This window comes from Triticum aestivum, chromosome 5B (assembly GCF_018294505.1).
Source record: "Triticum aestivum cultivar Chinese Spring chromosome 5B, IWGSC CS RefSeq v2.1, whole genome shotgun sequence".
Classification (NCBI taxonomy): Eukaryota; Viridiplantae; Streptophyta; class Magnoliopsida; order Poales; family Poaceae; genus Triticum; species Triticum aestivum.
Window position 1 is genome coordinate 8,309,958 of NC_057807.1, and position 12,874 is coordinate 8,322,831.

The window sequence follows — 12,874 nt, forward strand, 5'->3', positions numbered from 1 at the left end:
TTGAATGCTAAAATTGAAGAGCACTCTATGCAGAAATCTAGGAGCCCCCTCCATCATCCACGCCGTCGCGGGGTAGCTTCTCCTTCATTCCCGTGTGCTAGACAATTTGGTGGAATAATGCAGTCGGGAATGAAAGGAGAAGCTACGTACCATCACCGATAGTCAACCCGTGATTAATAATAATGATCTAATTTAGGTTTTTTAGTACATATATTTAATTGTACAAGTTTAATATTTGAATTATGAACATTGGCCGGAAATGTCGTACTCGGCCAACGAAAACCGCCCTGGGGAGTGTGACTGGTGCCACGACGACCGAGGTATGTGCGACAGGTTCATTGAGCTGGACAAAGATCAGCGCTTCAGCATTAAGCTCGAGGAGACCTTCGATGTTCATATGGTACGCAACGACGACAATAGTTTTTTTTGTAATTAAGCACGACTTCAACTATTTTAACGTGTATTTTTCATCTTTTCCAATTCGACTAGCTTATCCCATGCTATGCAAGGTACTATGTCTTGGAGAGGATGGGTTTTGAATACCATGAAAGAATGGAAACCAAAAAAATTCTCCTAAGGACCCATCATGGTGTGGATTTTAAAGTAAAGTTGTACAATGCTGAGAGTGTAACCCATTTTGGTTGCAAAAATTGGGAAGCACTTTGCAAGATGTATGGTTTTCATGAGGGTACGCTTGTCACCATGGATCTTGGTGATCCTACAATAGAGCAAGACAATATGGACATTTGGGTCCTTGTGGATACACCTCCAATTCTTCCCCCATGTGAGAGCTGAACATAGTTATTAAGTAATTTATATTGTTTATTTCAAAATAGTTGACAGCTTATTTCCATTCACAGCATATTTTCATTCTTCAAAGAATGTGCCGAAGATGGTAGACAAAACCCACTACACCGATGGCCCCGAATTAACTTATAAGGAGAAAAATCATCTGATTGCATTTTGTACTGATCTTGAGAATTACAATGTATACAATGGAACTCCTCAACATTATGGTCAATACGTGCCACTAGTGCACGTGTTGAACTACGGTAACTACCATGGAGATACCCTGGTAAGATTTTTTAGTATTACGACATACCAGCATCTTTTTGCATACTTCTTAAACTAGTATACATCATTGCTAACTACGAAGTTATTACTATGTTTTTCAACAGATAATCCCGAATGATTGTGTGCCTCATCTGATGTATACGCACGGTCGCCTTGATGTTTTGAACATACAATCAGGTCGTCCTACGAATCTCAATTGTCCATACCAGATTTCTAAAAGAAGTGGAGACATGACAATCAAAGAATGGAAAAAATGTATGGACAGCCGTAAGGAGCTTCTTGGAAGCAAAAGGAAGCGAAGCGCGAGAATTGGAGACAGGATTATCTCCATTCTTCATAATGGAAAGTCAGGGTCTATATTGTTTTATGCTATTTTATCTTAAGTGTGTTTAGGTCTACCTGATACTGATGATGTGCTAAGAACAATTATGTAGGGTTGGGTTTGATGACTATGAGTATGATGATCGTATGACTTGTTATTAATAACGAGTAGAAGTTGTATGATGATGCATGATTAGTAGGACTTGTTATTATATATGATGATGTATGATGCGAGCATGAAGAGTTATTATATATCAGCAGGTGAAATGAACATAGCAGTAGCGTTGGTAAACCAAGCACGAAGATAAGAGAGGACACTTCTCTCTATTAACTAGCTAATAACAACCTAAATTAACCCCCCAAACCCCTAAACCAGCCACTTTCAAAAAAACCTCAGATGCCTTTTGGTCCCGGTTTATGTCACCAACCGGGACCAAAGGCCCCCCTGTCTGGGCTTCCCGCAGCGGCCACGTGGATGCCCATCTGTCCCGGTTCGTGTAAGAACTGGGACTAAAGGGGGCAGGCATTAGTAACGACCTATTAGTCCCGTTTCAAGAACAGGGACTAAAGGCCCTAACGAACCGGGACAAATGCCCTGTTTTCTACTAGTGTAATGTTACTGTCTACAAAGCTCGACTTGACGCAAAAGGTTTTCGACAAGTTCAAGGGGTTGACTACGATGAGTCTTTCTCAACCGTAGCGATGCTTAAAGTCCGTCTGAATCATGTTAGAAATTGCCATATTTTATGAAATCTGGCAAATGGATGTCAAAATTGCATTCCTTAAATGGATATCTCTAAGAAGAGTTGTATACGATGCAACCAGAAGGTTTTGTCGATCCTAAAGATGCTAACAAAGTGTGCAAGCTCCAGCGATCCATCTATGGACTAGCGCAAGCATCTCGGAGTTGGAATATACGCTTTGATGAGGTGATCAAAGCTTATGGTTTTACACAAACTTACGGTGAAGCCTGTATTTACAATAAAGTGAGTGGGATCTCTGTAGCATTTCTGATATTATATGTGGATGACATATTGCTGATTGGAAATGATATATAATATCTAGATAGAATAAAAGGATACTTAAATAAGAATTTTTCAATGAAAGACCTTGATGAAGCTGCTTACATATTGGGCATCAAGATCTAATGAGATAGATCAAGACGCATGATAAGATTTTCAATGAGTACATACCTTGACAAGATTTTGAAGGAGTTCAAAATAGATCAGCAAAGAAGGAGTTCTTGCCTGTATTGTAAGGTGTGAAGTTGAGTAAAGACTCAAGACCTCACCACGGCAAAAGATAAAGAGATAATGAAAGTCATTCCCTATGCCTTAGCCATAGGTTCTATAAAGTATGACATGCTATGTACCAAACCTGTTGTGTACCTTGCCATGAGTTTGGCAAGAGGGTACAATAGTGATTCAGGAGTAGATCACTGGACAGTGGTCAAATTATCCTTAGTTACCTTAAAGAGGACTAAGGAAATGTTTCTTGGGTTATGGAGGTAATAAAGAGTTCACCATAAAGAATTACGTCGATGCAAGCTTTGACATTGATCTAGATGACTCTAAGTCTAAATCTAGATACGTATTGAACGTGGGAGTAATTAGCTAGAGTAGCTCCATGCAGAGCATAGACATAGAAATTTAAAATACATACGGATCTGAATGAGACAGACCTGTTGACTAAACTTTTCTCGCAAGCAAAACCCGATCACATCTTTGTACTCTTTGGGTGTTAATCACATGGTGATGTGAACTATATTATTGACTCTAGTAAACCTTTTGGGTGTTGGTCACATGGCGATGTGAGCTATGGGTGTTAATCACATAAAGATGTGAACTATTGGTGTTAAATCACATGGTGTTGTGAACTAGATTATTGACTCTAGTGCAAGTGGGAGATTGAAGGAAATATGCCCTAGAGGCAATAATAAAGTTGTTGTTTTATAGTTCCTTATTTCATGATAAAGTTTTATTATTCATGCTAGAATTGTATTAACCGGAAACTTGATACATGTGTGGATACATAGACAAAATACTGTGTCCCTAGTAAGCCTCTACTAAACTAGCTCGTTGATCAAACATGGTTAAGTTTCCTAACCATAGACATGTGTTGTCATTTGATAAACGGGATCACCTCATTAGGAGAATGATGTGATGGATAAGACCCATTTGTTAGCTTTGCATTATGATCGTTCAATTTTATTGCTATTGCTTTCTTCATGTCAAATACATATTCCTTCGACTATGAGATTATGCAACTCCCGAATATCGGAGGAACACCTTGTGTGCTATCAAACATCACAACATAACTAGGTGATTATAAAGATGCTCTACAGGTATCTCTGAAGGTGTTTGTTGGGTTGGAATAGATAGAAATTAGGATTTGTCACTCCGAGCATCGGAGAGGTATCTCTGGGCCCTCTCGGTAATGCACATCATAAGAAGCCTTGCAAGCAAAGTGACTAATTAGTTAGTTACAGGATGATTGCATTACGGAACGAGTAAAGAGACTTGCCGATAACGAGATTAAACAAGGTATGAAGATACCGACGATCGAATCTCGGGCAAGTAACATACTAATGGACAAATGGAATAATGTATGTTGTCATAACGGATCGACCGATAAAGATCTTCGTAGAATATGTGGGAGCCAATATGAGCATCCAGGTTCCTCTATTGGTTATTGATCGGAGAGGTGTCTCGGTCATGTCTACATAGTTCTCGAACCCGTAGGATCCACACGCTTAACGTTCGATGACAATATTGTATTTTATGAGTTATGTGATTTGGTGAACGAATGTTGTTCGGAGTCTCGGATGAGATCACGAACATGACGAGGAGTCTCAAAATGGCCGAAAGGTAAAGATTGATATATAGGACGATGGTATTCGGACACCAGAATCGTTTCGGGAAGCACCGAGTACTTACCGGGTCACCGGAAGTGGTTCCGGGCACCTTCGACAAAAGATATGGGCCTTGTGGGCCAAGAGGGAAACGCACCAGCCGCAAAGGGGCTGGTGCGCCCCACACCCATATGGGCTGGCCAAATTGTCGAAGGAAAGGGGAATGAGGAAAGGAAAAAGGGAATAGGATTCCCCCTTCCCCCTCTTCCCTTCCTACTCCGAATAGGAATAGGAGAGGGGGTTGGCCGAATTGGGAGAGGACCCCAAGTAGGAGTCCTCCTACTTGGGGTGCCCCCTTGGCTACCTCTCCTCCCCTCCAACCTATATATATGTGGGAAGGGGGCGCCTACAACACACAACCACTACTAGGGAAAACCCTAGTAGTAGCGCGGGTTTTGAGGCTAGCAGCAGCGCGGGCAGCCGCGCTACTAATAAGGCGCTACAGCTAACTGTTAGTAGTAGCGCGCTCCGCACCCACGATACTACTGTTGATGATATCATAAGCACTTTTCTGGAATGATCTACTATTAGTTAGCTGTAGCGATTTCCTAGCCCCTCTCTACTGCTATATCTTTCATCATTTTCCCCCACTTCCTACCCCATTTCGGTTTCAATAAACTGCAATTTCCAGATACTAGGTACTACTAGATATGAAATTCATAAAGCATTATAGGTACTAGGTAGTACTCCCTCCGTTCCAAATTACTCGTCGTGGTTTTAGTTCAAACCACGACGAGTAATTTGGAATGAAGGGAGTACTAGATAACAATTTCATGTATAGTCAACATGCATCCTCAAGCAGTACAAGGTCATATCGACGACGATCATCATATGTAGTTCTAGATGATATCGATGATGATCACCATATGTAGTTCTAGATGATATAGCCACACACACATGTGTAGTTCTAGATGATAGCAAAGACGATCATCATCCTCAAGCCTGGGCGGTGGGTGTTCCTAATAGTAATTAATTAGGATGGCCTATCCAACACGAAGATTCTTGTCATCGAGGAATCTCTTCCATGCAACCGAGTTTACGTGTGTGCGACTGTTCGTGTCCACGCGGTAAGTAGAGGTTGTGATGGAGCCCCTTGCGGTAAGGCTTGATACCATAACTCATAGATAGGCTCTTTGCCAATTTCTGAATAAGAAAAACATATCAATTAAGAAATAGCCTCGCACATACTCTTGCAAATAGGTATATATGGATTATCTACACAATTAATAGTTCCTTAGATTCTACACTAATAAGCATGTGATCGAACTCTACACTAGAGCATGTCATCGACTAGATTCCACACAACATATCATTGGACTCTACACTAAGCATATCATCGGATAATTTTCATTTGTAAGTATAACATACCATATCATGTCGATCGACCATGGTACTTGTCAGGCGGGTCACGAATGGCACCCCGACAAAGTCAGCACGTGGCGGAATTATGTCCCATAGGTTGCACACCTCCTCCTCGCCCAGTCTCATTCTTTGAGCTACAATGGCTTCATGAAGTGGGTCCTCATCATCTTCATCGAGTGGGTCCTCATTATATTCTTCGTCATCTTCATCATCTTCCACCAGGTTGATATAAATGACAGCCAGCTTGGGTCTTTCTGCTCTGAAGGAGAAGCTGATCAACTCACCACCAGTAAGACGCATGCGGGCAAGGAAACGGGCCCATCCATCTCCTCCAATCCGAGACATATTGCGTCCTTTCTCGACCGCCATATTGTATGACCCCAGGAGCCTCAAATGTCACAGTGCCTCCTGTCAGCTTGTTGAATTTCAACCTCACATTGCATGGGGCGATCTGTGTAAAAAAGCAAAATGACACAATGCAGTAATGCCAACACTAAAAATAAAATAGTTGTTACATTTCATATAATTTCTTACCGCCGCATGAAGAAAACTCGGCTGGAAGTAGATGCCGAACAGCTTGCCAGTTGCAAGGCTGCTGGTGCACCTTGACTTGCACAATCGACATGGTGGTGGTGGTGGTGGCGCCATTTTCCTAAAGCAATATGAGCAAAGGATTTACGATCCACTTCACAGGAAAGAAAAATAGTTGTTAAATTAAAATGTTCTATAAATCAACTAAATCAACTATCCTATTAAATCAACTTGCCTGCTAAATCAACTAAATCAAAATTTTCTATAAATCAACTAGCCTATTAAATCAACTTGCCTCCTAAATCAACTAAATCAAAATGTTCTATAAATCAACTAAATCAACTTGCGTACTAAATCAACTAAATCAAAATGTTCTAAATCAACTAAATCAACTAGCCTACTAAATCAACTAAATCATATGAACTAAATCAAAATGTTGCATATGAACTACCCTACTAAATCAAAATGTAGCAGGGAGGAGGGGTTGTGGATGGAGGAGGGAGGAGGGAGAAGGAGGGGCGACTGGAGGAGGGAGGAGAGAGTAGGATGGAGGAGGAAGGGCCGAGCGAGAAGGGGCCGTCCGGGGGCGAGTCGAGGGAGGACGGAGGAGGAGGGCGGTACCGAGTCCAGCGAGGAGGAGGAGGTGACGGCGGCGCAGAGGGAGGAGGGGTAGGTGACGGCGGCTGGCGGGGGAGGACTGGCGCGAGCAAGGGTGAGGTGGAGATGGAGAGTAAGTGTGAGTGTGAGTGTGGATCGGATAGAGGAGGGCGTGGGTGGTGGGAGATAGCTAGTTTTAGCAGTAGCGCGCTATAGGTAAAGGCGCTGCTGCTAAGCTACCTAGAAGTAGTGCACTTCGATTTAACGCGTTGCTGCTATAACTAGCTTCGTGGCGAGGTCATTGGAATTATAGTAGTAGCGCGGCTTAGTGAAGGCGCGCTACTGCTACTTTTATTTCAGCAACGTGTTCTTCTGGAGCGCGCTACTGCTACATTGCAGCAGCGCCTTATTTTAGAATGCGCTGCTGGTAATATCCCGTGTATAGGCTTTTCCCTAGTATTGAACATCAACTATTAGTCGTGTGCGGCGCCCCCTCCATAGTTTACACCCCCGGTCATATCACTAGTAGAAAAGGGGGCAATGGTCCAGGCCGGGTCAGCCCATTAGTCCCGGTTCAATCCAGAACCGGGACCAATGGGGGCATTGGACCCAGTTCGTTAGCCCCGGGGGCCGGCCGCGCCCATTAGTCTCGGTTCAATCCAGAACCGGGACCAATGGGGGCATTGGACCCGGTTCGTTAGCCCCGGGGGCCGGCCGCGCCACATGGGCCATTGGTCCCGGTTCGTCAGGACCTTTTGGTCCAGGTTGTTGGGACGAACCGTGACCAATGTGCCTTGCTCCTGGCCCACCACCATTTGTCCCCGTTGGTGGCCTGAACCGGGACCAAAGTCTTCCCTTTAGTCCCGGTTCAAGCCATGAACCAGGACTAATTAGTTGCCTATATATACCTCACGAGCAGAGCACTCTCACTGCTCTGTTTTTCGTGGCCGGCGAGGAGAAAGCTTTGTGGTGCTCTAGCTCACCTCCTATGCACACGAGGTGTTCGATGGAATGCCCGAGCCACACTACTTAAGCTTTCTCCTCTCCAAGCTCCACCTCCAAGATCCATTTTTCTCAATATTTGTCTAGGTTTAGCGGTCTGTCACGTCCCGTCCGCGTCTTCACCGCCGTCGATCGCCCACGCCGATCTCGTCGCCGGCACCACCGTGGTGAGCCTCTTGTTCTGATCTTCTTTCTGAAGGAAAAAAAACTCTTACTTGTATGTTTATATAGATACTTGTATAATTTTCTTACTTTTATTATTGCATCTTATATAGTGCGATGGTTTTGGTATGCGCCCCCGTCGGCCCTCGCCCTGTCTATGATTCAGATGTGGTATATATTATCTTTTCATAACTATTGGTTCATTTATTGTTTATGACAATTATGCCGACCAACGTGACATATATTTTATTTATCTAGGAGGTTGTTGAACCAGAAATTCCAACCGACCCTGTTGTCGAGAGGTTAAATTTAGTTGAAGAAGAAAATAATTTGCTGAAGGAAAAAAATAGAAAAATTGAGGAGAAGATGATATTGGAGTTGCATGTTGCGGATGTCATCGATGATCACAAGATCAAGATGGATGAAATGCGCTTGAAGATTAGAAAGATTAGAAAATATGCCATTCATACCGAGGCTTGGTATCATTATGCCGTTGGATCAGTTGTTAAATTGGTTGCGGTTATGATCGCATTTGTTTTCGCATTGAAATGTTTTACATTGTTTCAGTGTATGGTTTAATTAATTTAGATGCTCTGTAGAGATTTATGTTGTTAGATGAGAACTATGTATGTACTTTGGTTTTAATGTGATGATGAACTTCTATTAATTTGGTCACTTAACTATCTATTCATGATGTTCTGTAATGATTTTTGACACACTTAATTATATATAATGCACGCAGATGAACCGGCAATGGATGTACGGTTCAAGACACACCTCCGAGTACATTAAGGGCGTGCATGATTTTCTCGAAGTGGCTAAGGCAAACAAGCAGAATGGTTTTATGTGTTGTCCATGCCCTATATGTGGGAATACGAAGTCTTACTCTGACCGGAAAATCCTCCACACCCACCTGCTTTACAAGGGTTTCAAGCCACACTATAATGTTTGGACGAGGCACGGAGAAATAGGGGTTATGAAGGAAGACGGCGAAGAAGAAGAGTACGATGACAACTATGTGCCCCCTGAATACGGTGATGCTACTGAACATCAAGAGGAACCAGACGATGTGCACAATGATGCTGCAACGGGCGAAGCTGCTGAAGATCAAGAGGAACCAGACGATGTGCCCGATGATGATGTTCTCTGTCGGGTCATTGTCGATGCAAGGACGCAATGCGAAAGTCAAAAGGAGAAGCTGAAGTTCGATCGCATGTTAGAGGACCACAAAAAAGGGTTGTACCCCAATTGCGAAGATGGCAGCACAAAGCTCGGTACCGTACTGGAATTGCTGCAGTGGAAGGCAGAGAATGCTATGCCTGACAAAGGATTTCAGAAGCTACTGAAAATATTGAAGAAGAAGCTTCCAAAGGATAACCAATTGCCCGACAGTACATACGCAGGAAAGAAGGTCGTATGCCCTCTAGGATTGAAGGTGCAGAAGATACATGCATGCCCTAATGACTGCATCCTCTTCCGCGGTGCGTACAAGGATCTGAACGCATGCCCGGTATGCGGTGCATTACGGTATAAGATCAAACGAGATGACCCTGGTGATGTTGACGGCGAGCCCCCCAGGAAGAGGGTTCCTGCGAAGGTGATGTGGTATGCTCCTATAATACCACGGTTGAAACGTCTGTTCAGAAACGGAGAGCATGCCAAGTTGATGCGATGGCACAGTGAGGACCGTAAGAAAGACGGGAAGTTGAGAGCACCCGCTGAAGGGTTGTAGTGGAGAAAAATCGAGAGAAAGTACTGGGATGAGTTTGCAAGTGAGCCAAGGAATGTATGGTTTGCTTTAAGTGCGGATGGCATTAATCTTTCGGGGAGCAGAGCAGCAATCACAGCACCTGGCCCGTGACTCTATGTATGTATAACCTTCCTCCTTGGATGTGCATGAAGCGGAAGTTCATTATGATGCCAGTTCTCATCCAAGGCCCTAAGCAACCCGGCAATGACATTGATGTGTACCTAAGGCCATTAGTTGAAGAACTTTTACAGCTGTGGAATGGAAACGGTGTACATATGTGGGATGAGCACAAACAGGAGGAATTTAACCTAAAGGCGTTGCTGTTCGTGACCATCAACAATTGGCCCGCTCTCAGTAACCTTTCAGGAAAGACAAACAAGGGATACCACGCATGCATGCACTGTTTACTTGACACCGATAGTATATACCTAGCAAGCTGCAGGAAGAATGTGTACCTGGGCCATCGTCGATTTCTTCCGACCAACCATCAATGTCGAAAGAAAGGCAAGCATTTCAATGGCGAGGCAGATCACCGGAAGAAGCCCGCCATGCGTACCGGTGATCACGTACTTGCTATGGTCAATGATTTACACGTAATCTTTGGAAAGGGTCCCGGCGGACTAGCTGTTCCGAGTGATGCTGGGGGACACACACCCATGTGGAAGAAGAAATATATATTTTGGGACCTACCCTACTGGAAAGACCTAGAGGTCCGCTCGTCGATCAACGTGATGCACGTGACGAAGAACCTTTGCGTGAACTTGCTAGGCTTTTTGGGCGTGTATGGGAAGACAAAAGATACAGCTGAGGCACGAGAGGACCTGCAACGTTTGCACGAAAAAGACGGCATGCCTCCAAAGCAGTATGAAGGTCCTACCAGCTATCGTCTTACCAAAGAAGGGAAGGAAATCTTCTTTGAATGCCTGCTTAGTATGAAGGTTCCGACTGGCTTCTCGTCGAATATAAAAGGAGTAATAAATATGGCAGAGAAAAAGTTTCAGAACCTAAAGTCTCATGACTGCCACGTGATTATGACGCAACTGCTTCCGGTTGCATTGAGGGGGCTTCTACCGGAAAACGTTCGATTAGCCATTGTGAAGCTATGTGCATTCCTCAATGCAATCTCTCAGAAGGTGATCGATCCTGAAATCATACCAAGGCTAAGGAGTGATGTGGTGCAATGTCTTGTAAGTTTCGAGCTGGTGTTCCCACCATCCTTCTTCAATATCATGACGCACGTCCTAGTTCATCTAGTTGACGAGATTGTCATTCTGGGCCCCGTGTTTCTACACAATATGTACCCCTTTGAGAGGTTCATGGGAGTCCTAAAGAAATATGTCCGTAACCGCGCTAGGCCAGAAGGAAGCATCTCCATGGGCCATCAAACAGAGGATGTCATCGGGTTTTGTGTTGACTTCATTCCTGGCCTTAAGAAGATAGGTCTCCCTAAATCGCGGTATGAGGGGAGCCTGACTGGAAAAGGCACGCTTGGAAGGGACTCAATAATATGCAGGGACGGATATTCTTGGTCTCAAGCACACTACACAGTTCTACAGAACTCTACCTTGGTGACCCCGTATGTTGATGAACACAAGAACAGTCTGCGCTCCAAACACCCGGAGCAGTGCGACAACTGGATTACATGTGAACACATCAGGACTTTCAGTAGTTGGTTGGAAGCACGTATCAGAGGTGACAACACTATTTGTGATGAGCTGTACTTGTTATCCAGGGGACCATCTTCGACTGTTACGATTTGGAAAGGATACGAGATAAATGGGAATACATTTTACACGATTATGAAAAGGGACATCGTGGGAGTGGAGGACAAGATAGACATGTCTGAGGATTATGAAAAGTTTCATGAAATTCCTCCCTTTAAAGTCAAGGCTGACCCCAGCATCCTGATAAACGATGAAGATTATCCATGGTTACGGCGCAATAAGCAAATGACACAAGCGAAGAAAAAGTGAAGACTTTCTCCCGCAACTATTATGATGATACCATGCCAACTTTGTAACTGACGAGTATGATACCATTGTCCGTTTTGTACATGCACATGCTATGTGTGGCTCAATTTATGATACCATGCCAACTTTCAACTTTTTCAGAGTTCATTTGAAATGCTTTAATGTCTTATGGTTCGGCCCTCATAATAATTAAAAATAGCAACAATAAGTATTTTGTTGTAAGTAGAAACAAAAAAAGCAAAAAAACAAAAAAGTGTTTTCAAATTTGAAAAGTAATGGCACTAACAGAAAGTTTATAATTTTCCTAAAACTAAAAGCAAAAAGAATTAAAAAATAAAGCAAAAAATAAAAGAAAATAAATAATGCAGAAAACAAAACAAAAAAAACAACAATAAGTATTTTGTTGTAAGTAGAAACAAAATAAAATAAATAAAGCAAGAAAGAAAACAAAAAAAAGTGTTTTCAAATTTGAAAAGTAATGGCACTAACAGAAAGTTTATAATTTTCCTAAAACTAAAAGCAAAAAGAATCAAAAAAAAAGAAAAAAAGAAAATAAATAATGCAGAAAACAAAACAAAAAAACTGGAAAAAAATAAAAATAGCAACAATAAGTAAAGAAAACAAAAAAACAAAAAAAATGCCACCTACTGGGCCCACACGGCCTCAATACGACTTGAATCGCTACTTCGGGCCAGGATTCAGGCCCGCAGTAGGCCCAGAAGGCCCATCAGGCAAAGTAGTAGCAACTAGGCCCGTAAGCCTGCAATGGAGAGGAGCTCGAGAGGGGTGCGGCAATGGGGCTTATAAACCACTGCGCGCCCCTCTCAACTAGCGAGGTGGGACTAAACTTTGGCCCCGAGGCAGGCAGCACAGAGGCCTTTGGTTCCGGTTGGTGGCACCAACCGGGACTAAAGGGGGAGGCATTAGTCCCGGTTGGTGCCACCAACCGGGACTAAAGGCCGCAGCTTCCCGCCCTTTGGGCTGCCGAAAAGAGGCCTTTGGTCCCGGTTGGTGGCACCAACCGGGACTAAAGGGTGCATTAGTCCCGGTTCGAGTCACGAACCAGGACCAATGCTCCTTGTATATAAGTAGCACTTCGCAGTTTTGCAGAGTTCATCGCCACCAGTTGCCCCCCGACGACGCCGAGCACATCGTCGCTGCCAGGCTGCCCCGACGCCGCCCGCCGCCCCCACC